The sequence below is a fragment of the Callithrix jacchus genome, chromosome 9, assembly GCF_049354715.1.
Source record: "Callithrix jacchus isolate 240 chromosome 9, calJac240_pri, whole genome shotgun sequence".
NCBI classification, from domain to species: Eukaryota; Metazoa; Chordata; class Mammalia; order Primates; family Cebidae; genus Callithrix; species Callithrix jacchus.
Genome location: NC_133510.1, coordinates 88,700,487 through 88,725,231, shown reverse-complemented (window position 1 = coordinate 88,725,231; position 24,745 = coordinate 88,700,487). Strand labels below are relative to the sequence as shown.

Genomic DNA, 24,745 nt, shown 5'->3' with positions numbered 1-24,745 from the left:
CATTAAGAGGACAGTTCATTTCCACCTGCCACCTCGAGCCAGCCAACAATCTCAGCCTCACCACTCCATTCTTGATTATGTAGAACCATTCCAATCCTGAGTGACAGGATTTGCAAAGACAGCTGTTGGGCTCTACAAACATTTGGAGGAGGGGAAAATGTGAGGTTGGTTGCTACATTCTCCTACTTCTTTTTACTGAAAGGAACAGCTGCGATCTTCACATGTAAGACTAAGTAAACAAAAGCTGACAATGTGCAGCACCATTCAGCAGTAAGCATTCAAATGGATTTTTCCTCACCGCGTTTGCAGGCCCAGCACAGTTTCAGTTCCCCACAGCACAGAGAGGAAGCGAGGTCTTTGCATGCTCGGTTCCCTTGGCCAAACACTGCCCTAGATGTGCAATTCGACCCAGATAAAGCAAGCGTTATTCAAGAGCCGTGACTCTTTCACTATTACTTATTACCCGCACAGGGCATTGTCAGGTTCCAGCAACTCTGTGTGTACCAGGCAGAAATGCAGTGTTTATCTCTGAGAGGCAAGCATTCTTACGCTCATTGGCATGAGCATCCACGCTGAACTGGCTGTCGGGGAAGTAGGTTCCTGCATGGGAAAGTCAAGGTATGTTTAGAGGGACTCGATGATTCAACCCCGTGGCTGGCTCATTCCTTTTGTTCCTCTGCTTTTTTATTTGCTTACACAGAAAACAGAGTATTCATTTATTTCCTTTCCCACTCTCATCCCTCTTAACCGCTAGGGCCATCTGCCCATCTGAAACTGTCTCTGGCTCCACAGTTGTGAATTCAGGTGACAGTCAAAATGAATAAGTGGTGATTGTCCCTGCATGTTTTCTCTGAAGGGTTAAAAAAAAAAAAAGCCTTTTTGTCTGTTTTGAGTTCTCCAGTTGAAATACTGTACTCATTGAACAGATAAAACCTGCAAGTAGGCACTGTGCTAATGTAATAGAAATGTGTTAGGCAGGGGCACTGTTTCTTAAATATGCTTGAATTAAGCAAGTTCTTTTTAAAAGTGAGTGGGACTTTTTATGTTTTACAATTATATTTTTAATTTCTCGGGCTCAGTTTAAAACTCAAGATTCTGTGTTTCCGTTTGTCTCATTTAGGGCAGCTTGGATGACAAGTAAATGCATTGAAAAATGAAATCAAAGAATTCTTTGTGCCCTGACCTCCATGAATTTGGTGACTTAATATATCCATACAGATCTGATTTTTTAATCAAAGGTGCTCACAAGTGGGGTAAGGGATAAAGAAGGAATTTGTCTAGAGGATTCCTTTATCCTAAGATGCCTTACAACATCCAATAGTGTGTGTGTGTGTTTTTTTTTTTTTACAAACCCATTGCTATGCTAAGAAGTATTGATTCCATTTAGTTAAACATGTCGAGTAAGAGGAAGTGCTCAATGGATTACTTCTTCAAAACATTTATCCCCTTAGTGGAATCCTCTGATTTTTATAACCTTAAAGAGACAGGTATAGGAGTTAGGAGAAGAATTTAAAATTTGAAATGTCTTCTTTTTCCATCTCTGTTAATGACAACTCTAGTTAATGCATGTGATTTTCTGGGTCTCCTTCTCTACTTCCCTCTATTATCACCACCTTTTGTTGCTGCTGCTGCTGCTGTGGGTGCCCTGAGGAACATGAGATGATAGCCTTCCTCAGATAACTGGGTTTTAAATTCAGTTCATAGCTCTTAAGTGAAGGGAGTAGGGCCAAAAACGACTCACTGCCCAGTGGTGCCTGGAAACATGATCAGCAAAGGCATTCACCTAAGGAGAAAATAAACACAGAATTCTCATATGGGCCCATCTTTCCAACCATCTCCTGGACTTTTGGTAGCCTTTTCTGAGCCAGAGATCTCTCTAAAGTCACTGGCTGTCAGATCTTTTTGTCTCACATTTAGGAATGGCTGAAGTCATTTATAAATCCCAGATGGAACAGGAGGAAAACTACTTTGAATTGGTCATTTCCATGATCTCTAAAATTCAACAAACAGTATTTCTTAAGATTAATGAATGTGAGCCCATGACAGGTTCAATGTAGGGCCAACTCAAGGGAAACTGATGACCTAAGTATCAAAAGGCATTCATTACAACACAGTTTCACCTGAAGAGGGAGTCTTCCCCAGTAGTGCTTCTGCAGCAGAATTGCTTAGAAACTGCAGAGCAACCACAAGGCAAGTACCCCAGGCCATTGTTTCGGAGTGTCTTTCAAATAGAAGACTGGCTAGTTGCCATTTGCTGAGGGCATCTCCTGCACTGGGAACTATGCACGTCTGTGGATGGTATCGCTGACACTCACAAGTATGCAAGATAGACACTAGGTGCATTTTTTTCATATTAGGAACCTGAGAATGGAAGATAGACTGGGAAAGGAAGCAGGAAGGATAGAGAGAGATTGGGCAATGAGTATGAAGTTACAGTTAAATAAGAGGAATAAATCCTGGTGCTCTGTTGCACAGTAGGGTGCTTATGGTTGACAACATTGCATTGTCCATTTCAAAATAGCTAGAAGAGAGGCTTTTGAATGTTCTCACCACAAGGATATGATAATGTATGAGGTAATGAATATGCTAAATACTCTGGTTTGATTATTACACATGGTATGCCTGTATCGAAGTATCACATTGTACCCCATAAATATGTACAACTATTATGTGTCAATTAAAAATAAAATAAAAATAGGCTGGGCACAGTGACTCATGCCTGTCATCACAGCACTCTGGAAGGCTGAGGCAGGCGGGTCACGAGGTCAGAAGATTGAGACCATCCTGGCCAACATGGTGAAACCCCATCTCTACTAAAAATACAAAAATTAGCTGATTGTGATGGCGCGTGCCTGTAATCCTAGCTACTCAGGAGGCTGAGGCAGGAGAATCACTTGAACCCAGGCGGCAGAGGTTACAGTGAGCAGAGATTGCACCACTGAACTCCAGCCTGGCGATAGAGCGAGACTCCATCTTAAAAATAATAATAATAAAATAAAAATTTTAAAATTTCTTGATAAAAGAATAAAAGATAACTTGCTTTTGGCCACACAATTTGATAGGCATCATTTAAAAAACATTATAGTATAAGGCCAGGCATGTTGGCACATGCATCAGTAGTCTCAGCTATTTAGGAGACTGAGGCAGGAGGACTGCTTGAGCCCAAGAGTTCGAGATCAGCCCAGGAGATCAAGAGGCAATATAGTGAGACTCTCATTTTAAAAAAATGTATATAGTATAGATGATGTAAAAGGGCCACCTTGCCAAATGAGTCAAATTCTTCCTTAATTTAATACATTCCTAGGTAGTAAGGGTCTTTAGCGAGCTAAATTAATTCCTTGCTATGTCATAGGATACCATTTATAAGTGTTCTCTTGGGGGTTAGCTTCATTTTATGTACTAAACACCTATTTGAAAGGATCCTTGCCTTTTTCCATGTGCTAATTTGTAAAGAGTATTTATGTGTTATGGGAATTTAATTTACTCCTGCATTTTATCCAGGAAACTAGAGCCAGATGTTTTTGGACATTTGTTTTTTGCTTTAAATAAGATATCAGGTTAAGATAAGAGAAATAAATTGATTGGATACTGCATCTTCCTCTGGAGAATGTAAAACTTTTCATGTTCTACATCTCATCATACCTTACAACTTGGACTCTAATAAAAGAAAAATGTTTTAACCGTCCCTTTACTTACAGATGGCAGGGACAGGAAGGTGCACTCAATTATGCTAACAGAGCTCTCAATTAATGGAAATTCAAATTGAAGACTCCTGTTGTGGATCAGGGACCATGATTTAACATGCTTTCTAGGAGAGTTCACCACCAGGTTCCAGGAGAGGTCACAGTACTCCCGCTCTCCTGACGGCAGACCCTTGGATTTCATTTCAGGCAGTGACACACCAAGAATAAGAGGAGCTGGCTGCAGCCCTGTCCGTGTGTGTCTGCTGGCTCGCCCTCCTGTCTGGCATCTCCACGCCCTTCCTCTTCCGGATTCCCTTGCATGAGCTTCCAAGCAGAATGAACTGTCCTTCCAAATATGACCCTAACTCATTCAACAGCTGGAACGAGAGCAAACTAGAGCTCACGCGAATGGTATTAGCATTGAGTCTTTTTTCCCTCTTTCTCTCTGACTAAAAGGTATTTGGAAATTTCATCTAAAAACCTTTTGTAAAAATTTCATTCATAAAAATAGCCAAAGGGTTTCTCAGAGAGTTTCCTTTTACAAAGTCTTTTGGAGGGAATGAATGTCTACTTTATTATTTTTCCTTCCTGTCCCTAAACTTGGAGAGGATTAGAGGGTCTGGGCAAGGAGAGGAGTCTCACACCCAGCCACTCACAATTTTCCTTGCTCTGTACAGGTTCTCTGGAAGAACATAGAGCCACCTTACATGTGAGGGAATGAGAGCTTGCTTTGAAGAGCTGGACTTTCTCCTTTTACTTACCCTTGAAATTGTTTCACTCTGATCTCCAAATCAAAGAAGTGACCTACTACACATTTAGTCAAAATCTGTTTGTGCAAATAAGGTACAGTCCCTGAATTCTTCATATAGTTTTCTTATCACTAGGGGAATGGATTTAGTTCAACAACTGAGTCAGCATGAGCTCACACAAAACAAATCATTTCACACCAATGTCATTTTCTTTCCCCCACCCTCGCCTTTTTTATTTAAATAATTAGGTCAGGGAAACCCCATGTGCTTAGTATCATGTCTGCAAGGTATATGACAAACTCTGGTTACAATAGAAAGTTGTTTAGTGAATTAATGTCAAATCTGGAAAACTAGCTAATATGTCTTGGGGAGCTTGGTCCTTGCCTGTACACCTGACTGAAGATCACAAGACTAAGAAGGAAAAGTAACATACACTGAATGACAGACTCAGAGCTCAGCAGTGTCTCAGAAGCCTGTCATAGGAGCCAAACCCGATACAAAACAATCTAGCAACATTAAGTAATCATCACATTTTGTACTTGAATAAAGAAATTTAATATCATCAATTTGGGGTAGGAAAAGCCAAGTTTAATGTTGGTTAAAAAACAGTTTGAAAATTGTATTTTCTGTCTTCAATATGGTGTTTCTTCCAAAATATCTCAAGTAACCTGAATAGTAGAAATAATATCTACCATTTACTGAGTACCTAGGATCTGCTAAAATAACAAACTTACAATGAAGGTATAACTATTCCCATTTTACAGATGAAAAAAGTGGAGGTGGTTACGTAACCAGCACTAAGTCAAAGTGGCAAAGATGAAAACCAACTTGTTAGCCAGTGTTAGCTCTGTGCCTGAAATGAAAGACCTTTTCCAGGAATTTTGCATTGGTGATTCGTATCACGTATGGAAAATGTTATTCATCTCAATGAACCAAAATTAAGTCAAGACACAAAAGAATGTCTAGAGGAAGATAACTGGGATAGGAAAGAGTCTGTTAGCCATGTAAGAAAAGACACAGTCGAAGGGATGGTAAATATTTAACATGAAAAACAGAAGATTTGGTGTGGGGTATAGGAGATACCTTCAAATACTGAAGATCTGTGGTCAACTGGGGCAAATATCTTAATCAAATAAATTCTCCAACAATAAGAGTTTCATTTCAAATAAGGGGAGAGAAAGTGCCCAAAATGAGCGTGTTCAGTCACTAGAAGCAGAATTGGAGAGACACCTGCCAGGATTATTACGGAATGAAATTCTGACTTTGAAAACATTTGACCTATGTGATAAAATGAAATCACTTCCAATTTTACAGTTCTGTTTTGTAAAACTAGTTTTATCCTTCACAGAGATGCACCCAAGAGAACTGTGTGATTGATTAATGTCAGGGGTGAATGAGCATAAACAATTGAAGAAAACTTCAGAGATTTGGGCCTTGTAACTAAGATATTAATACAATTTAAAAAAACCTTTAATAACAGAGAATCACATTAAGTGGAAGATAATTAAGTAGAAATAAATAGGCAAACTGAAGGCTAAGATTTCAGTACTAGCGTAATGAGTGCATAATTCAAATATTCTTTTACATCATGGCAGAAAAATGCTAAAATCTAGGGATATATGCTGACTGGTAACTGAGTCTTATACAAATAATTTTTAAATTTATTAAATTAAATTTAAAAACCACTTGTAATATAGAACTATAAAATGTTATAATATTAACCGTTCTAGAGACTGCTTACTTCAATCTCCTAATTTTACAGTTGAAAAAAACGTGTCTCAGAAAATCTAAGGGACATATTCTCTACTCTGGGACCTGGTTCCCAATTCACGTCTCAAATTAAAAAAAAGATTCTGAAACATTCAAATCTGGAATAAAGACACCACCTATATTTTTTAGGAAGAAAATAAAATTTAAAAAAAAACCTAGTCTTAACTGCATATAATACACAAAGGTCCACTTTGTTATGGTATAAGGCAACACTGCCCCTTAGGAGTTTTAAAGTATGAATTCCACACTTCACCATGCTCTGGGATGTTTTCATAGTATTTTTAACATTGGTCCTCATAGTCTTAATTTACCTCTGGAAATTTCCATGGATACTTAAACGATAAAGAGCAAAAAAGCACATGGCTGTGTTTTTTAGAGTTGGTGAATTAGGTTCCACAAGTCTTTTGGTTTCCTTTTAGATGGTGTCTTGTCAGTTTCTAAGATCAGAGGGAGAACAGCTCCAGGAGTGCTCATGCATGCATCAGTGGTCTTCCATACTATCTGATGAAAAGATTCATTCTGTGTCTCAAAAGGATATTCTAGATCCAGTTCTGAGTCAGCAGGTCTTTGGTATATATACATAAAGTTTTCCACTGCTTCATTTTTTTAAATCCATCTGACAAGGTCAGGGTGGGATTGAGACAAGAAAAATTGGAACTAGTCCCATTTGAAACTTATTTCCTTTAAAAAACCTGTTTTTAATAATCTGAAAGTTTACATAATTTTGACATGCAAGTTATATACATGTGTGTGTATGTGTGCATGCTTGTACGTATGTTCATTTTTTTAAAAGAGATTCAAACGAAATAAATTTTGATTGGGTGCATTGCTTAAATGACTAGAGTGTCAGCTGTTATAACTTCAACTTTAAACACTGAACTAAAACATAGCCTTCATGTTCCAATTCATACTGAAGCTTTATAATATATGGCCTTAGAGTAGAAGTATAATGGTCTCTTGGGAGAGGCAGGATCCAATTAAAATTCAGTTTGCTGTCTTTTGGAAAGACATAAGCAGTTATATATCCTCTGAGAGGGTCTTAAGAAATACACACCTGAGCTTTAAATGGCTACTCATTTGACTGTGAAGTTGAATTTTAATTCATCAGGGAGTTAGAGCACAAGAAAGAATTCAAATAACAACACTCTGATATTTCCTGGTGTGTTACCAGGGAGAAAAGAGCTCCTGGAAAATGAATGCCTTACACATTTGCAGATATTACCAACCACTTATAAAAACAAGGCTATTGTTATGCATAAAAGTCACTCCTTTTAGGAGAAGCCTGAGAGTGAATTGAAATGTGGCTGACATTTCTACCACAAGATAAAATGTTTTTTTTATATCATGTTTAAGTTCTCTTAGTTAAAAAAAGAAAAGGGAAAAAAAGAAGAAAAAAAGAAAGAAAAATATCTATAATCTGATATTCAGAAGCAATTCCAGACACTTCACCCATGAAATAACTCACTGGAAGACATTACGTTTCTAAACACAAAAGCAATTAGCAGCCTTTTCTAATTCTCTTTTAGTTCAGTAAGGAAATTTATTCAACGTATTTTGAAATCCCACATGCTGTTTTTAAAAGAGAAACTATATAGTACATTGAACAGAAAACATAAGAACGCTTTCTATCTCATTTGTTAGTTCATAACTAAGATGAAATACCCCAACACGTATAGGAACCTCCCCACCCCCACTTTACTCGAAGATTCTTTTGCTTCTTTTTACAACAAGGGTTGGGTGTATTTTTAAAAATATAAATGGAAAAAGCCACTATATTGCCCCAGAGCTACTCCACCTCACTGCCTCACTTTAAATTCTGATTGACTGTAATGAGATCACAGACAGATTGATGAAATAAGATCGATGGGTTTATTACACATCCATATTCAGGTACTAAATAGCATTGGACTTGGGGTAATTTAGTTATATAGCTCATTTATTTCTTCAACAAATTTGTTGAACAGCAGCATTAGTTAAGGCAATGCAAGCTGATGTCATAAATAAACCCCCAAATCACAATGGCCTAAAACATTAAAGGTGTAATTTTTATTCATGGAAGCAGTGCAATGTGAGAAACTACAGGATTCAGGCAGCCAGAATCCATTCCTCCTGTATTTCCATTATCGTCTAGAGCTTCGAAGCCTTCTGCATTTATCCCAGATAAGGCAAAGAAATTTGAGAAGGTGTATGTGTTTTTAACCATCGTCTGCTCACTTGCTCTTGGAATTAACAAATCACACAACCATACCTAAGTGCAAAGTGATTGAGAAGCGTATTTCCTGATGGGGCAACACCTTCCAGTGATAACTTCACACTCTGAAGGGGGTCAGCTGTAACACCTGTAATAATAATGTGCTGGACATTGTGGAATTTTCAAAAAGAAACAAAACTGGGAGCTTGTCTTCCAGAAGCATGCATTTTAGCAAATTTTTGCAAGAATCTTATTACCTCAGCAATAATAATAGTTAATATATATTAGAAGTTTGTTGTGTATTGGGCTCATTATTGTTTCAGAGGGTGTGTGGGTGGTATTTCAGGACTCAAACTCTGGTCTGTGGGCTGTCCAAACTCTGGTCTGTGGGCTGTCCAAATTTATGCTCTTGCCTTCTGCCCTCTGTAGATTTCTAATCACTTAAGGCAAGAGACTCAAGTCTGGTTCTCCTAGAAGTTCCTACCGCATGGCACAGCCCACACCAGACAATGAAAGAATGTGGATTATGCTAAACGGAACCCTAACACCTAGTACACAGGTAACTTGGCAATAAATTAGAGCTTGATTCCAACTCATAAAAAGCTGTACTCCAAAATACAATTCACCATAAATGAAAGCCTTTCTAAGATAGGAGTTGCCTGTACTAAAAATCTTAATTTGTTTTTTAAATCTGAGTCACTTGTCATTAGAGAAATGGAAATCAAAATCAAAAGGAGATACCATCTCATGCCAGTTAGAATGATGATCTTTAAAAAAATCAGGAAACAACTGATGCTGGAGAGGATATGGAGAAATAGGAGTGCTTTTACACTGTTGGTGGGAGTGTAAATTAATCCAACCATTATAGAAGACAGTGTGGTGATTCCTCAAGGATCTAGAACTAGAAATGCCATTTGATCCAGCAATCCCTTTATTGGGCATATACCCAAAGGATTATAAATCACGATACTATAAAGACACATGCACATGTATGTTTATTGTGGCACTGTTCACAAGAGCAAATATTTGGAAACAACCCAAATGCCCATCAATGATAGACTGGATAAAGAAAATGTGGCACATATATGCCATGGAATACTATGCAGCCATAAAAAGGATTAGTTCATGTTCTTTGCAGCAACATGGATGAAGCTGGAAACCATCATTCTCACCAAACTAACACAAGAACAGAAAATCAAATACCACATTTTCTCACACATAAGCAGGAGTTGAACAATGAGAACACATGGACACAGGGAGGGGAACATCACACACCAGGGCCTGTTGGGGGCTGGGGGCTAGGGGAGGGAGAAATAGCTAATGTAGACGACTGGGTGATGGATGCAGCAAACCACCATGGCAAGTGTATAACTATGTAACAAACCTGCATGTTCTGCACATGTACCCCAGAACTTAAAGTGTAATAAAAAAAATGTTGAATCAATTGAGATGAAAACGCTAATTTGAGTAAATGAGCAATTGAGGATTAGTGAAAAAACTCAAATAAAAGTACAAGAGAGAACAAGATGCCCAAGGTAGATTAACACAACACTTTAACCAGAATGTTCTGTTATATTCTTTCTGTGCATACACCCTCTAACTAGCAAAGCTGTCTTGCTTCACATGAGCTCATCCTAGTTTGATGAGTTTTTTTTCTGAGAGAAATGAAGGGAGAATTCTTTCAGTTCTTGTTTTCTATGGAAATTCTCCTAAGTTTTAGGGACAGAGTTTTAAAAGAAGGAATTCTAGGCACTTCTTGACTTGGAGCAGAATAGAGATGTATTCCAGTAAGGAATGTAGTTCATGGGCCTAAGTGACTTGAATATGAGGTAGAATTGGGAGTAAATAACCCCAAATGTATAGATGATATTCTATCAGACAAGAGATATTACCTATAGCTTTGCAAAAGAAACAAACTTTTAGCTAGGCCTTTTGGAAGCACGTAAAATTAAGTTTACCAAGTATAGAAAAAATAGGAAATTGTCATTTAGAAGGACATGATCTATTCAGCTATTCAACCAACAAATATATCGAGTGCTTCGATGCAAGGTAGGGTATGAAGAGCAGTGGGGAGAAGGGGGTAGTAAAAAGGTGCAAGACAAAACCTATTCCCATATAGGTCAGTAGCTGAGAGCAGCAACAAAAGAGAGCAATGGGCGCATATGGTGCACCCACCTGTATCAGCTAATATGCTAGGTGAATTATTCAAATGATCTCATTTGGCACTAATGCATGTAAAGTACATAGCAAGAGGCCTGCCACAGAAAGAGCATACAACAAGTTGTAGCTGTGATTTAAATGCCAGTTTTATGCAGAGGTTATTATCTGTTTTCAAATTAAAGAAAGTGAGGCATGGTGAGGCTATACGATGCTATGAGCTGAATGTTTTTTTCCCCACAAAATGTGTATATTGGAACCTAATCACCAAGATACTTGTGATTAATTTCCAATTGCCACTGCCTTTGGGAGGTGATTAGGTCATGAAAACTCCACCTTCATGAATGTCCTTATATAATAAGAATTAGTATCCTTATAAAAGTGGACTGGGGAAGCTTATTTGTCCCTTCTGCCATGTGAGGATGTAGGAACAAGGTACCATCTTTGAAGCAGAGTGAGCTCTCATCAGACACTGAATCTGTCAATACTTTGATTATGGACTTTCCAGCCTCCAGGACTGTAAGCAATAAATTTTTGTTGTTTATAAGTTATCTCATCTAAGGTATTTTCTTACAGCAGCCTAAGTAGACTAAGATAGAGGATATATCCAAAGCCCCTTAGCTGGAGAAAGCAGACTACATGCATGGAAAGTTCAATAACAATGAGATGCTTTGTGAAATTTGCTCTCCCAGCAGTTCTATTTTACTATTAGAATATTCATCTTGGTTCCTGGGTTGTTATTCCTTAATCTGGCTGCTGAATCCCCTTTGGGTGTTTATGATTTTAACTGCCTGCCCCGGGTTCTAGTTGCCTGGGTTAGGCAATTTGCGGAAATTGAGTCCTGAGCACCTATGCTGCAGCTCCCCATGAGTCTTCCATTCTAATTCTAATCAACTTTCAGCTACCTATCTTAAGCAGAGAACCTTTTAGAGCAGGGTGATGGGGGAGCCTAGAGGTCGCATGCAAGGCCTCCCGTCTATGGAGGTTTAGTTGGAGAAAGCTGACAATGAGTTGATTCCTGTGTAGCAGTAGTCACGGACCTGGGGGCAAGAATCAGAGCACCGTGCTATCTCCCAGGGCCCCTAGAGTGTGACCCTGGGAGACAGATCTGTGAAATCCCTAAAGGACAGTGTGCCAGATTGATTAGATGATCTTGGGGGTACCTGCTAGTCTCCTTGGCTTCAGAGGGGCGTGGAGAGAGGGGGAAAGATAGGCTCAGATTCTCTCTGCCCTTGAGGCTGGTCAAACATATTGTAGCTTTATAGAGAAGTGTCTTCTCCTTGTAGCTTGTACAGATGATTTGCTAACAGGGCCTGAGACTGTTGTATCTCCCTCCATTTCAGTGACTTAAGTGTCCTCAGAACTAATCCAGGTAATCAGAACCAGGAGCAGGCAGTTAAAATCATAAATGCCCAAAAGGGACCCAGCAGCCAGGTTAAGGAATAACAACAACCCATGAACCAAGATGAATATTCTACCAGTAAAATAGAACTGCCAGAAGAGACAGATAACAACTTTAACCAAGAATCAAAAACATACTTGTGAAAATGGAAGAAAAGCATGAAAATAACTTTCTAGCAATCGAAAATACAGTTTTGAATTTAAAAACAGCTGTTCAGCTAAGGAAAGGATGGTCTAGGATGAGACAGACTCATCTGTAATATAGGATATTATAAGATAGATACCAAATGAGTAGTTTTGATTCTCAGATGGAATTGGCCATTAGACTCACCTGTTAAAAATACAGACTTATCAGCTTACCCACCCCTAATAGATCAGGAACTCTGGAAGTTGAGCCAATGAAACGGCATTTTTGTTTGAAGTGGCCACTGGTTTGGGGCACTGGTTATGGGGGCTGTGGAAACTGGCAGTAAATGTTGAATGAGTTATCAGGGCTGCAGGGATGGTTATAAGGACTGCGGGAGAGAGAGGAGAACTGAAATAGGCTGTGAGAGGTGGGGAGAGGTTATCGATAGTGACTTAAAAATATGAAACAAAGATGGTTTTGTCAGCATGATCCCAAGTTTTCACCAGATGTAGACACAAACACTTGTCACAACTGTCGATGAAACAGCAAGTCTAAAATTTCTATGTTTAGCCTTAAATAATATAAAACACATCAGATAAATAAGAAGTTGAATTATTACAATTTTGCAAATGTTTAGGAAGCTTGCGTTCATCTAGTTCACATTTCCTTCACTGTGTGTGCATGTTTGAGAACCTTTAGTCTTACTTTTTTAATCACTGACAATAACTATGGTCCATTTATCTCCCAATGTTCTATTTCAAGAAAGATGGATCCGTTTGTCAAGTTCTGAGCAAACAGTAGGAATAAGTGGAGTGCTTGGAAGGCAAATCTGAAGTGGTGTGTTCAGTTTGATAAAATCACCCTTGCATATTTTTCTCCGAAGTTTCCTGAACCACTCCACTAAGGGAGACTACCTAGTACTTCTTGGCTTTCTTTTCAAATGGCTGCTTCTGAGTCACTGATGTAAAATAACAGGAATCAAAGGATTTGCGGATCAAGAAAAATGACTCCTATCATTTCCAGTAGGTTATTTCCTTGGAGCTGTTCCCCTCTGCCCCCGGAAGGCATGATGGATTTGGACTAAATGTAATCAAATATTTTCACCTGCATCCTTATTTCCTGAAAGTAGCTCAGTTCCATGAAGCTGAACTTTCTGCAGCCATGAGACCCATGGCATGTCTGCCTCCTTAGGGGAAATAAACTTGATGTTTCCCTGAGTCAGAACCACAGAACAACCATCTCGTGAAATGCTCTATGCCAAACCAAAAGCACTCTGCACTCAGAGGGCTACAAGGCTCATGAACATATCCAAGCTTCTGGGAGCCCTGCAGCAGAGAAATTATTTCACTTATAAATCTCTTTAACTTAGCCACTTGTATCACTTTCAAGTGCTGCCTTAACAAAGTACCAAAGGGGTGGTTTAGACAACAGAAATGTATTGTCTCACAGTTCTGGAGGCTAGAAGTTCAAAGTCAAAGTATTGGCAGCCCTGTCCTAAGCCTCCCTCCTTGTCTTGTAGATGGCTGATTTCATGTTCACAGGACATTCTCTCCATGTAGGTGTCTATCTCCAAATTCCACCTATAAAGACACCAGTCATAGTGGATTAGAATCCATCTAAAGAATTCATTTTACTAACTTGGCATCCTCTGTAAAGACCCTCTCTCCAAATAAAGTTACATTCTGAGGTTCTGAGGTTTAGAACTTACATCTGAATTTGAGGAGAGAGATGTAATACAACTGATTATACCATTGAACCTTTTTTTTTTTCCTGTCATCTATTAACAGCCTGAAGAACACATTTAGAGAGATGTTACTGGGGCTTCACAGTCACCATGCTGTGCCTTAATGGTTTCCAAATGCCATTTGCAGAATACATGCAGAATCACTGGGAGTGCTTTTTAGAATTCGAGATTCTGCTGGGCATGGTGGCTTACACTTGTAATCCCAGTACTTTGGGAGGCCAAGGCAGGCAGATTGCTTGAGCCCAGGAATTCGAGACCAACCTGGGCAACATGGTGAAACCTAAAAATACAAATAATTAGCTGGGTGTGATGGCAGGCACCTGTAGTCCCAGCTACTTGGGAAGCTTGGGAAGTTTAGACTGCAATGAGCCATGAACCCATGATCCTGCCACTGCACTCCAGCCTGGGCAACAAGAGTGAGCAACTGTCTAAAAAAAAATTAGATTCTTGGGTCTCACCTCCACAAATTAAAATCCACTAGATCTAAGTAGGAACTCAGGAACTTGCAATTTACAAACTTGCCCAGAAGATTCTGATGCATAACTAGATTAGAGTTCTACAGCCAGTTAGTGCCCCACTACTATTTTTTAGACTTGATTTGGGCCATAAATCTTAGAATAGCTGCCTAAGAAGTGCTCTCTTTAAACAATATGAACATATAATTGTTTTCTCATCTCTGTTTTTATTATATCTTCTATCTTCCTCCATTGTAGTACAAACCACTTGATGTGCGTAGATTCTGCCTTACTCATCTTTTTATTCTCAGTGTGTACCAGAGAATCCACACATAAATAACATTCAGTAAGTGTTTATTGAAGAAATAAATACCTCCAGCAACACAGGTAAACTGTACAATTGTTTCATTGTTTAAAGAAATTCTTGGCCAGGCACAGTGGCTCATGCCGTGTATCCCAGAACTTTGGGAGGCCGGGACAGGTGGATCTCTTAAGCTCAGGAGTTTGAGACCAGCCTGGCCAACATGGCGAAACCCCATCTCTATTAGAAACACAAAAAAAGGAAATGTAACCCACCATGGTGGTATGTGCCTGTGGTCCCAGATACTCAGGTGACTGAGGCAGGAGAACTGCTTGAACCTGGGAGGCAGAGGTTACAGTGAGCTGAGATCACGCTGCTGCACTCCAGCCTGGGTGACAGAGCAAGACTCCATCTCAAAAGAAATGTTATTGACGTTGACATATCTTTGTACTTGAGAGAACTCAGCTACTCTTAAAATATTAACGCATGCAGCCATGTCTGCTGTCCTGCCTCATTTTTACTCCTGCCATAATAGCTTACCTTTGGTTTTAGGACATATCTTTCTCTTTCCAGCCTCAAGGTTCTTTTGCACATGCTATCTTGGAGCTCTTCTCTCTACCCTCTTTCTCCACCCCACCCTCAATTGCCAGTACTGTCTCCAAATGAATATTTGTTCTGCCCCTCGAATTAGAAGTGGTGCCCCGTTAAACGTTTTCATGATACTTCATTTTTTTCCCATCGAGATACTAATCATACTTATAACAAATTGTTCAATGGTTGCTCTCTCTGACAAACTCTAATCTACATGTGGGCTGGCTTTATGTCTGTTGTGTTCATTTTTGAAGCCACAGAAATCTGAACAGAATAGGAACTCAAATATTAATTGAGTTGCTATGTACTTCACCATGATTGCATATTTTTTCCCACCATTAAATTGGGAGCCTTTCTACAGCAGGGACTAGATTAATTTATTTTTCTATTTTTGGTACCTGGCACAGTGCCTGAAAGGCAGAACAAGCACAATAAATTTTCTTAAAATTTGTAAAGCTTTTGTTTATTTGAATGGATGTTTACGTTTTGCCTAGATGAAAGCCTGGGATAGAAATTTAGAACAAGGTTGGATGTTGGTGATCATATAGATTTGTTCTTTCTTGTCATTAGAGTGAGAACTTAAAAAAAAAAATCTGTCAAATAAAAATAAACCAGAATAACAGGGACTATTTAATGGAACCAAGGGACCTCAGACAACTGACATACTTCTAAAAAGCAGAAAGTAATAGTAAATGAGATAATGGCGAACAAGTTAGTTTTCCCATTGCCAACAGAGCACTTCATATACAGCTCTTGGCAGTCATCTTCTTATGGAGAAACTGGAACACTTATGGAGTGGCAGTTCCACCAATTCCCTTTTTCTAACAGCAGAAAAACCTGAAGGAGAGAAGCTCAACTACAGTCCAGCTGGGATCTGTGGCAATGACTTGACTTAAAGTTATGTAAGTGATCAGGACCGTATGTGGTCCGTACCCCTCTTCCTGAGGATGCTACTCAGCTGTTTAACTCTCTCAAACATTTTGTTCTTTTACTGACAACCTACTGCAGTCAAATTGTTTATTCCCATAATATGGAAAATTGGCTCTGTAGTAATTTCTGTTCCTAATTCTAGGCAATCATGCAAGATAAGGGGAATGGGCACCTATTTCTCTGGGGAAGGTGAAAGGTGTCTTTTATCTCTTTCCAGTATCCCCACTATGTAGAGCTGATCATGAGGGAGAGGAGAAAAAATTTGCATTGGACCAAATCACTGCCTTAGAAAAAAAACCAGATTGCAATCCCATCCATTTTTCTTGAAAGGTAAGTGAATTTTTAACATCTGCAATGAGTTGGGATGATACCCACTGAGATCTCTTGGCAGTTAAAACAGAGGAAAAAAAAGGTTACCTCTTTGGCCCCTTTGGGAAGGGATATGAACTAGTAATAAAACCTCAGCGTCGGGGCTTGGGAGTCTGACTCAAAGTGGCTAAGACTAGGAGTATCTTCTAATATAAATATGGCAGCATTAGAAAAATGGCTTGGCCTTTAGAGAGACCCAGATTATCTTCACTTTAAAAACTACCAAGACCCTGATCCAACAAGGCCACCATCACAGCAGTAAATACATATCCACTAACTTCACAAAAGGTTTTCCACTGAGACATTGTGAAAACCACAATCCATTACTGGTGGACGAGTCCCAGCTCTCTTACTACCTGGGGTTTCCAAGCAAGACTTACCTGTCCTTTGTTCTAGATTGATTCCTGGGATCCTAGACCAACTCAAAGCCTCAAGGGAAATAAAAGTGAAAGTTTCAGTGATAGTTTAAATATATGCTTTCAAATGTTAGCTTTTTAAAAAAATACTGTAGACTGATGGGTGGAGCATTTCAACCACAACGGCAAAGAATGAATTACCAGCAGTGTCAGCATCCTGTTGCTGTGGGAAGAGAGCTGTCATGTTGAGAGGTGCTTCGTGGAGAGGCTCATGCAGCTCTCTGAGGAAATGAGGGTGGCTTCTGTCCCACTGCTAGTGAGGAGCTGAGGCCCTCAAATCCAGTAGTCCATGAGGAACTAAATCCTACCAACAACTACATGAGTGAGCCTGGAATCCGATTTTCCCCAGTTGGAGACTTAAGGTACCAACCACCCAGCTGTTATGGGCTAAACTGCAAACTGCTCAAATTTATACTTTGGAGTCTTAACTCCCAGTATCTCAGAACAATGACTTTATTTGGAGACAGCCATTAAAGAGGTAAGGTAGTTAAAATGAGGTCATGAGGACAAGTCCTAATCCAATAGGACTGGTTTTCTAATACGAAGAGGAAATTTGAATACAGACACATATAGAGGAAAGGCCACGAGAAGAAGACACAGGAAAGAAGTGGCCATCTAAAATTCAAGGAGAGAGGCCTCAGAACAAGCCAAGCCTGCAGATATCTTGATCTAGCCTCCAGAATTGTATGAAAATACACTTTTGTTATTTAAGCCACCCAGTCTGTAGTGCTTTGCTATGGCAATCCCAGGAAACTAATTAACTAATTGACTGCAGCCTTGCTAGGAACCCTGAACCAGAGAACCCAGTTAAGCTGTGGGTATATTCCTGACTCACAGAACTAGCAGATAATAAATATATTTCCTAAGGTGCAAATGTTGGGATAATATGTTTTGTAGCTATGTTGTTTTTGCACATGTGCCACGTAATGATGCTTTGGTCAACAACAGACAATATATATGATGGTGGTCCCATAAGATTGTAATACTGTATTTCTATTGTGCATTCTCTATGTTTAGATACACAAATACTCACCACTGTGTCACAGTTGCCTACAGTATTAAGTAGTATAACATGCTGTACAGGATTGTAGCCGAGAATCAATAGACTATACCATACAGCCTGCGTGTGTAGTAGGCTATACCATCTGTTTGCAAAGTATACTCTAGATGTTCACATAACTATGAACTTGCCTGGTGATGTATTTCTCAGAATGTATGCCCGACATTAAGCGACACATGGCTTTAGTCTATCATGCATTTAAGATACTGCAATGTAGTTAACTTATGTTTTAATACATCTCTTAATTCTGTTTTGATCCCACACCCACCAAGGTGCAAAATAAATTTTTTCACCCATTTCCTAAGAAACATAATCACAATGGACTCAATGTGGTGTTTGTCATTTTCCCTGAAGATTTGTGGTAGTATAGAAAGCAGTGACAGCACGCTGTATAAAGCTCTTCCATGGCCATCTACAATCAAAGGAGAGAGGGCTAAGCACAAGCCAACCCTGCATATACCTTGATCTAGGCCTCTAGAATTGTATGAAAAGACATTTTTGTTATTCAAGCCACCTCTTTTTGTAGTCACCTCTATAACTTGAAAGAATGGTCCAACCAACCCCAAAGCTCTGGAAATTGGCCCCAAAATAATTTTACCCTGAAGTCATTGAAGCTTAAGTTTCAGGACCCAGTTTCATGGTCCTGAGAGCTCTGCACGTCACTGGGAGCTATGGAGTGTTCTAGGTAGAATTGGAAAATGAGGTGAAACTACCTCAAAAAGTCTCAGAAGCCTGCATCTCCAAGCCTCTGGCAATTTTCTTGTGGTTTCTATTTTCATTCTAGATATTTGCTTTTGAGACTGATTTTAAATTCAGAATTTTGTATTCTCTCAAAAAGAGGATTCTCCAAATTCTATAAGCTTCAGGCTCTACAAAACCTATCTATTCTGCCTAACTAGATTGATCATGGCACATACCAGAGATGGCTGTGCCTCATGAGAACTTTTCATATCAGACCCTTAGAGGATAATATTTTTGCCTATAGTTACATATAATTGATTTTCATGCACCTGTATCATGTTGACCATAGTCAGTGTCCATGTCCCATTTATTTTTTGCGTCCTTGGTGCTCAGAAAGTTACCAGATGTTCAGTTCAGAATTTTATTCAAAATATATTGTTGAATTAGATTTAAAGATAGATTAAATTAATTCCTACACATGATCTGATTTAATGGATAAAATAAAGGACCAAGCATTAGCCTGAACTGTATGCTTGCATTAGCCATGATGTTCCCCAGAGAGAATAATATTTGAGGAACACTGCATAGGCTGAAAAACAAGAGTTCCCAGCAGACCTGTGGGAACTTTTCTTTTCTTCTTCATGCTGTGAGACACCTGGGGAAAGTTCCACATCTGGTTTTTCAGCTTCCCTGCCCATGACTAGGAGGAAGATTGTATTTTATTAATGGTAAAAGAAACTATTGTTGTTACTTTAATGAAAAAGAACCAACTGGAAAGTCTAGTGGTATTTTTGAAGGCAGGGACCACTTTTTCCAGTGATTTGCTTCCCTGTGCTAGTGCTCCACTCACCCTTGCACCCCTTCAGCAAAATTCTGAGCACATTGTAGGTGTAGCAGGGAGATGTTAAGATGGAAACTTGGCCCTGACCAGGGTCTCTACTCTGGTTTTATCCATAAACATCAATATTTATCACCAGATGATATTTTGATTTCTTATCTGTCTCCTATACCTATTGATCTATTTTTCAGTTTATAATGGGGAGGGGCATGTTTAGTTATTATCCTTAAACCAAAGCAATTTCTTCTTGAAAAATGGGATGCAATGCTCTGATGTTTGCAGTCAAGGAAAATCTTGCTCTGAGAATTCCAGAAAAAAAGATTTGTCCAGATTTGAACTAATTTCAGAAAAACAGAACAAAAGCCATCCAAGGTTAAGAGGTGACTTCTGACTCACAGAATGAACAAGAAGGCAGGGGAAAAAAAGGTCCCCAAGATTCAGGTCAAAGGAAATGAACAGAAGGATGACAGAGTGGCCCAGAGGAGGATCAAGTGACAGAAAAGTCAAGATAAATTGTGGGAGGACAGAGGAACAGAACCAAAGACCTGCAGGATTATGAAAGAAAGAATGAAAGGAAGCAGATGAAGATTCTAGAGCCCAGCTGAATAGCCACGATACCTGAGGGTGAAAAGGGAGAGAAAGAGGAGGCAGTGAATCAAGTCAAAGAAGGGTAGAAAAATACAGAGAAACAAGGCAGGGCATAGTGGCTCAAATCTGTAATTCCAACACTTTGGGAGGCTGAGGAAGGCAGATCACAGGACGCCAGAAGTTCGAGACTACCCTGGCCAACATGGTGAAACCCTGTTTCTACTAGAAAAATGTGGAGAAAGTTTTGATTGTGCACTGCCAGGGGTGAGGACATAAATTTATTTGCTACATGAATGTTTTTTGAGACTTATCTAGTTCCTTTACAATTTTAATTTAGAATTTCTATAACTAGCTCTAAATCAGGATCATTAGCTGGAAGTTCTTATAAATGCAAAACAAAACAAAACTACTGCAAACAAGTGGGAGTTCTCATAACCTTAATCAGAAAGGCTTGTGCTGTATTTCTGCAGCACATGGTCTAGAGACCATGAGTTTTTAATAATAGCATTTCCATGAAAGCCCAATTGAATACAATCACCACCCAGACCAAAGTGTGGGGGAAGTCATAAAACTACTTTCAAATCCAAGTCTTCTTTGAAATTTAAAATTATATTCTACAATAATGGTTCTCAAAAACCTTAATGCAAGGGGGGAAAAAACCTAAAGCAGAATAAAGAAGATAAAAAAAAAAAGCAGGATAGGAAAAAAGACAAGCCAGAGGCTGGCTACATCTTTTCATAAAGCATATCAGGCCTCACAAGGGCATGGTCACTAGGCCTAGTAGTTTCAAGCCTTGGAGACTCATTTCAAACAAACTCCGTGGAAAGTCACTCAATTAAGTGTTCAGAACAATTGCATATCCCCAGTTCACTCATGTACTGGAAGTGCCTAAACTGTGTCCTCAGTGGTCAATAAAATGGTACTAAGTCACAGAAAACCCATTGCCATTAGTATTGGCTGATGTCTCTGGTAGTTTATGTGATGAAAAATATTAGCCTTAACAGCAGAGCCTTCCTTTGTTAGATTTCTGTTTGAAATTCTGTGGCTGGGAGATGTTTATGTTCACATGAAAATAACTAAGCAAACCATCTTATGGTAAACATCTCCAGAAAAAGCAAATTCCATCTTTTTAAATAGGAAAAAAAGGCAAGAGTAAAATGAAATTAATGCCTTTGTTTCCTTGTGTTGTAAAATTATCCTGAAGTTATTTCACACTGTCCTAAGAAATCATTGAATTCAGATTATATCATGGTATATGGCTCTTACAAAGCTGTGTTAGGCATCATTAAAATTGCATCTTTAAGGAGGTTGATTAGATAAGATAAACAGATACTCTTGATTGAGAGCCATCTCAACAAAGGCGAAACAACTGTATTAATTTAATTTAATTTAACCAATGTGTTTATTGTTCCCTGCCTTCTTCCAGAAAGGATTTAGGGAGCTTAGCTCATGTGGAGGTCTGACGGTATAGATACTCATGAAAGCCTCAGATTAATATCTAGAATATATAACGTGTCCAGATAGTTTTCAATTATCAATGCATTAATCTAAGCCTGGAAAGGACTTTTAAACTGCAGTGAAACCTCAACTAGCTTCAAACCTGCATTTTCTAGTAAGCTATTTCGTCATTTGGAGACTCACACAAAAAACCTATTGTTCCTTTAAAAAGGAGAGAGAGAAAAAAAAGAAAAACAACCTTCTGGTGTTGCTTAGTTCATCTTATCACCTTATCATTCAGCAGCCCATTCAGGATCAAATGTGGGAAAGTCTATGTGTGAGATTAAGCCCCATACTCTGCACAGGAATTTCCTGGATAAACGTTTTTCTTAAATTGGTAGCTATGTAAAAAAAATAGAAGAAAAACTATATTATTACAATGTAGGTTTTTTTGTTGTTGTTGTTATCCAGTATATTTCAAACCTAATATTTAAAATTAAGAAAATTCAAAGCAGACCATCTGTGTGGATGTTTTCATACTCTATTTTTGTGACAGCAGCCTGCTTAACCAAGATTGTTAGTGGATTCCTTCAATAAGAGGAAGAGAGTACCATCGTTAAGATGGTATGCCTCCCCTATCCTTTTGTTTTTGAGATTAAAGAGTGACTATATATACATATACACACACACAAACACACACACACATTTTTATTATTAAGACGGAGTCTCACTCTGTCACCAAGGCTAGAGTGCAGCGGCACGATCTTGGCTTACTGGAACCTCTGCCTCCAAGGTTCAAGCGATTCCCCCACTTCAGCCTCCTGAGTAGCTGGGATTACAGGCACCCGCCACCATGCCCAGCTAATTTTTGCATTGTTAGTAGAGATGGGGTTTCACCACGTTGGCCAGACTGGTCTTGAACTCCTGACCTCAAGTGATCCACCCCCTCCCTCTGCATCCCACAGTGTTGGGATTACAGGTGTGAGCCACCACACCTGCCCCCAAAAAATATTTTCTTAAAAACAAGAGTTATTTTCTGTCTAACTATGTCAATATTTCATGAACATTGTGGGGGAAAGAATATTCACACAGTTCTCTAAATATAGCAGTGAGTTGAGGTCCCAAGTATAGAATTCTACTGAATTCTGATCTCAACACTGAAGCAGACGTATTCTAAAATCCTTCTACCTGGACTAACCCCAGACTATACCCAGATTCCATCTAAGAGATGCAATGGAGTCAAACCACACAATTGAGGAATATTTATTATATATCTGTAGAAGTGAGAGAGTATTTATAGATGTGACAAACAATTGATCAGATACTACTGGACGTTTAGAGGCTTCACTAAATTTTTCACTAAATTTGTTGATAGCTGTTTAATTCTAAAGCTCATTCTACTACACTACTCATTTTCCCTTGGGCAATTTCGTGGGCATCAATTCACTGAAAAGAAAAACGAGTATGTATTATCTCACTAGTACATGAATAACTATCTCAAACACAATGCTTTCTACATGGTTTACTACTAACCTACATCATTTAAGTTTTAGATTTTACAGTATTTTGGGGGGGATGAATAAATAGCATGCTGTTCTTTTATTTCTAGCAAATGAGACTCAGCTTTGGACACAAGAGGAAGGAATACAGGAGACGTTTCCTTGAATGAGTCTTATTCCTTAACTCTCTGCTAGAAGTATTTCAGAAAGAGAAGGTTATCTCAATCTCCAAGTTATGAAAACATGAGGTCTTTCTGTTTTCTAGGGAAAGTATTTCATGTCCTAGTGTGGCTTTTTGCACACCCCAGAAGGAGGAAGACAAGCCATCATGTCACCTTTACACGGCAGTTGAGATGGTTCACATTTGTACATAACATCTCATGTAATCAAAAGAGGGACTCAAACTAGACAGTGGAGAATAAGGGAATACATCGAAATCTGGCAGTTATGTTAATCAATCAATTCCCTGGGCCCCCAAAAGATTCTCCTCTACTTGCCATTTCAAAACAGCTAATGAGAGGGATAATTGGACATGGAGACCCTGAATTTCCACAACTCATGGTTTCCTTCCCTGGGCTCCCAGTCACCTGCAGAGCCCTGGATTACCTCAAATGTCATATCGGATTCATTGCATTACACACTGCCTCCTTCTGCCAATAAACAACAAGTTCTTTGGGGACAGAAACTGTGATTTATGGTCATTTGTATCCCTAGAGATTTACAGTGCCTGATACCGAGTGGGGATAGATGATTTTATCATCATCATCCTCATCATCATTGTACCTAGAGAGGTTACTACCTGTTTCTTTTATTTAATAATAACCTATTATACTATGCATTTTTAATGCACTTTACAATTATCGTCCTCATTTTATCCCTGTAAAGTGAATACTATTATTGGCTCCATTTTACAGATAAGACACCGAGTCATGAAAAGGCTAAGTAGCTCATACAAGATCGCACAGCCAGTGACAGAACTAGGGTTCAGCTGGACTCTTAAAGACTCTCATTTGTCATTCAGAGGCATGCTGTGCTCCGCAGCACTAATATGACCTTGCTGAAGGCAATTGTCATATTACTATGATAGGTTTCTCTGTCGCCCTTAAGACCCAAAGTTTCTAGAGATCAGAACCTATACTGTTTATTTGCAAAATCATGGGTTTAGGAGCCAGAGAGATCTCGATCTAAGTCCTGGCTCATCTGCCTCTTCCTTGTGGGATTAGTAGATTGACTTTCTTCTTGCTTAGCCATACAGTTTGAGTAGAATTCGACCCATTCTCAGCTACAACCATGGGTTGTTTAAGCCAATCATCAGTGCCCAATTTTCTGGACTTTGATTGCTTTAAAGGTGGACATATGACTGCTTTGGACCAATGAGGCTCAGGTGGTATTTTGTGAGGATTTCTGGAATAGAAAATCATTTCTCTTCTGACAGAACTACCAGGTAAGGTGTAATCACTGATGGTGAAAGATAAAGATCATTATATTAAGAACTGTTGGCTGTCATACTGCTAGTGTGAGGTGAGCTAGCCTCAGGAAGACGATGCTACCTTGAAAGGCAGGGTAGACATATGGAAAGAAACTGACTTTGTGGTGACACTGATGAGCTATTTAGTTGATCAGCTGAATCCCAAACTACTTGTTTGTTTCAGCTCTGTAAGCCAACACATTTCCTGAGTGTTTTAGCCTGTTTCAGTTTTTTTTTCTGCTGTTTGTTAATGAGAGGTTTCTAACACCTACAGTTCTAGACAAATTATA

The 24,745-nt window shown here is 39.0% G+C and overlaps 2 long non-coding RNA genes across 3 annotated transcripts in view; one reads left to right on the top strand and one right to left on the bottom strand.

Annotated features, from left to right (window-relative positions):
- The window catches only part of CLLU1-AS1 (CLLU1 antisense RNA 1), a 175,163-nt gene that overhangs the window by 64,685 nt on the left and 85,733 nt on the right, over window positions 1–24,745 (bottom strand). The window lies entirely within an intron of this gene.
- LOC103795350 (uncharacterized) overlaps window positions 440–24,745 on the top strand; it is an 85,055-nt gene continuing 60,749 nt past the window's right edge. Inside the window, exons 1-3 of one of the 2 annotated variants that reach the window (XR_001913569.5) lie at window positions 440–618; window positions 3,891–4,094; window positions 4,361–7,037. This is a non-coding gene — a long non-coding RNA (uncharacterized LOC103795350). Of the gene's footprint in view, window positions 619–3,890; window positions 4,095–4,360; window positions 7,038–16,316; window positions 16,430–24,745 lie in introns of those variants that run through there. The other variant, XR_013521955.1, reaches the window with a different exon arrangement.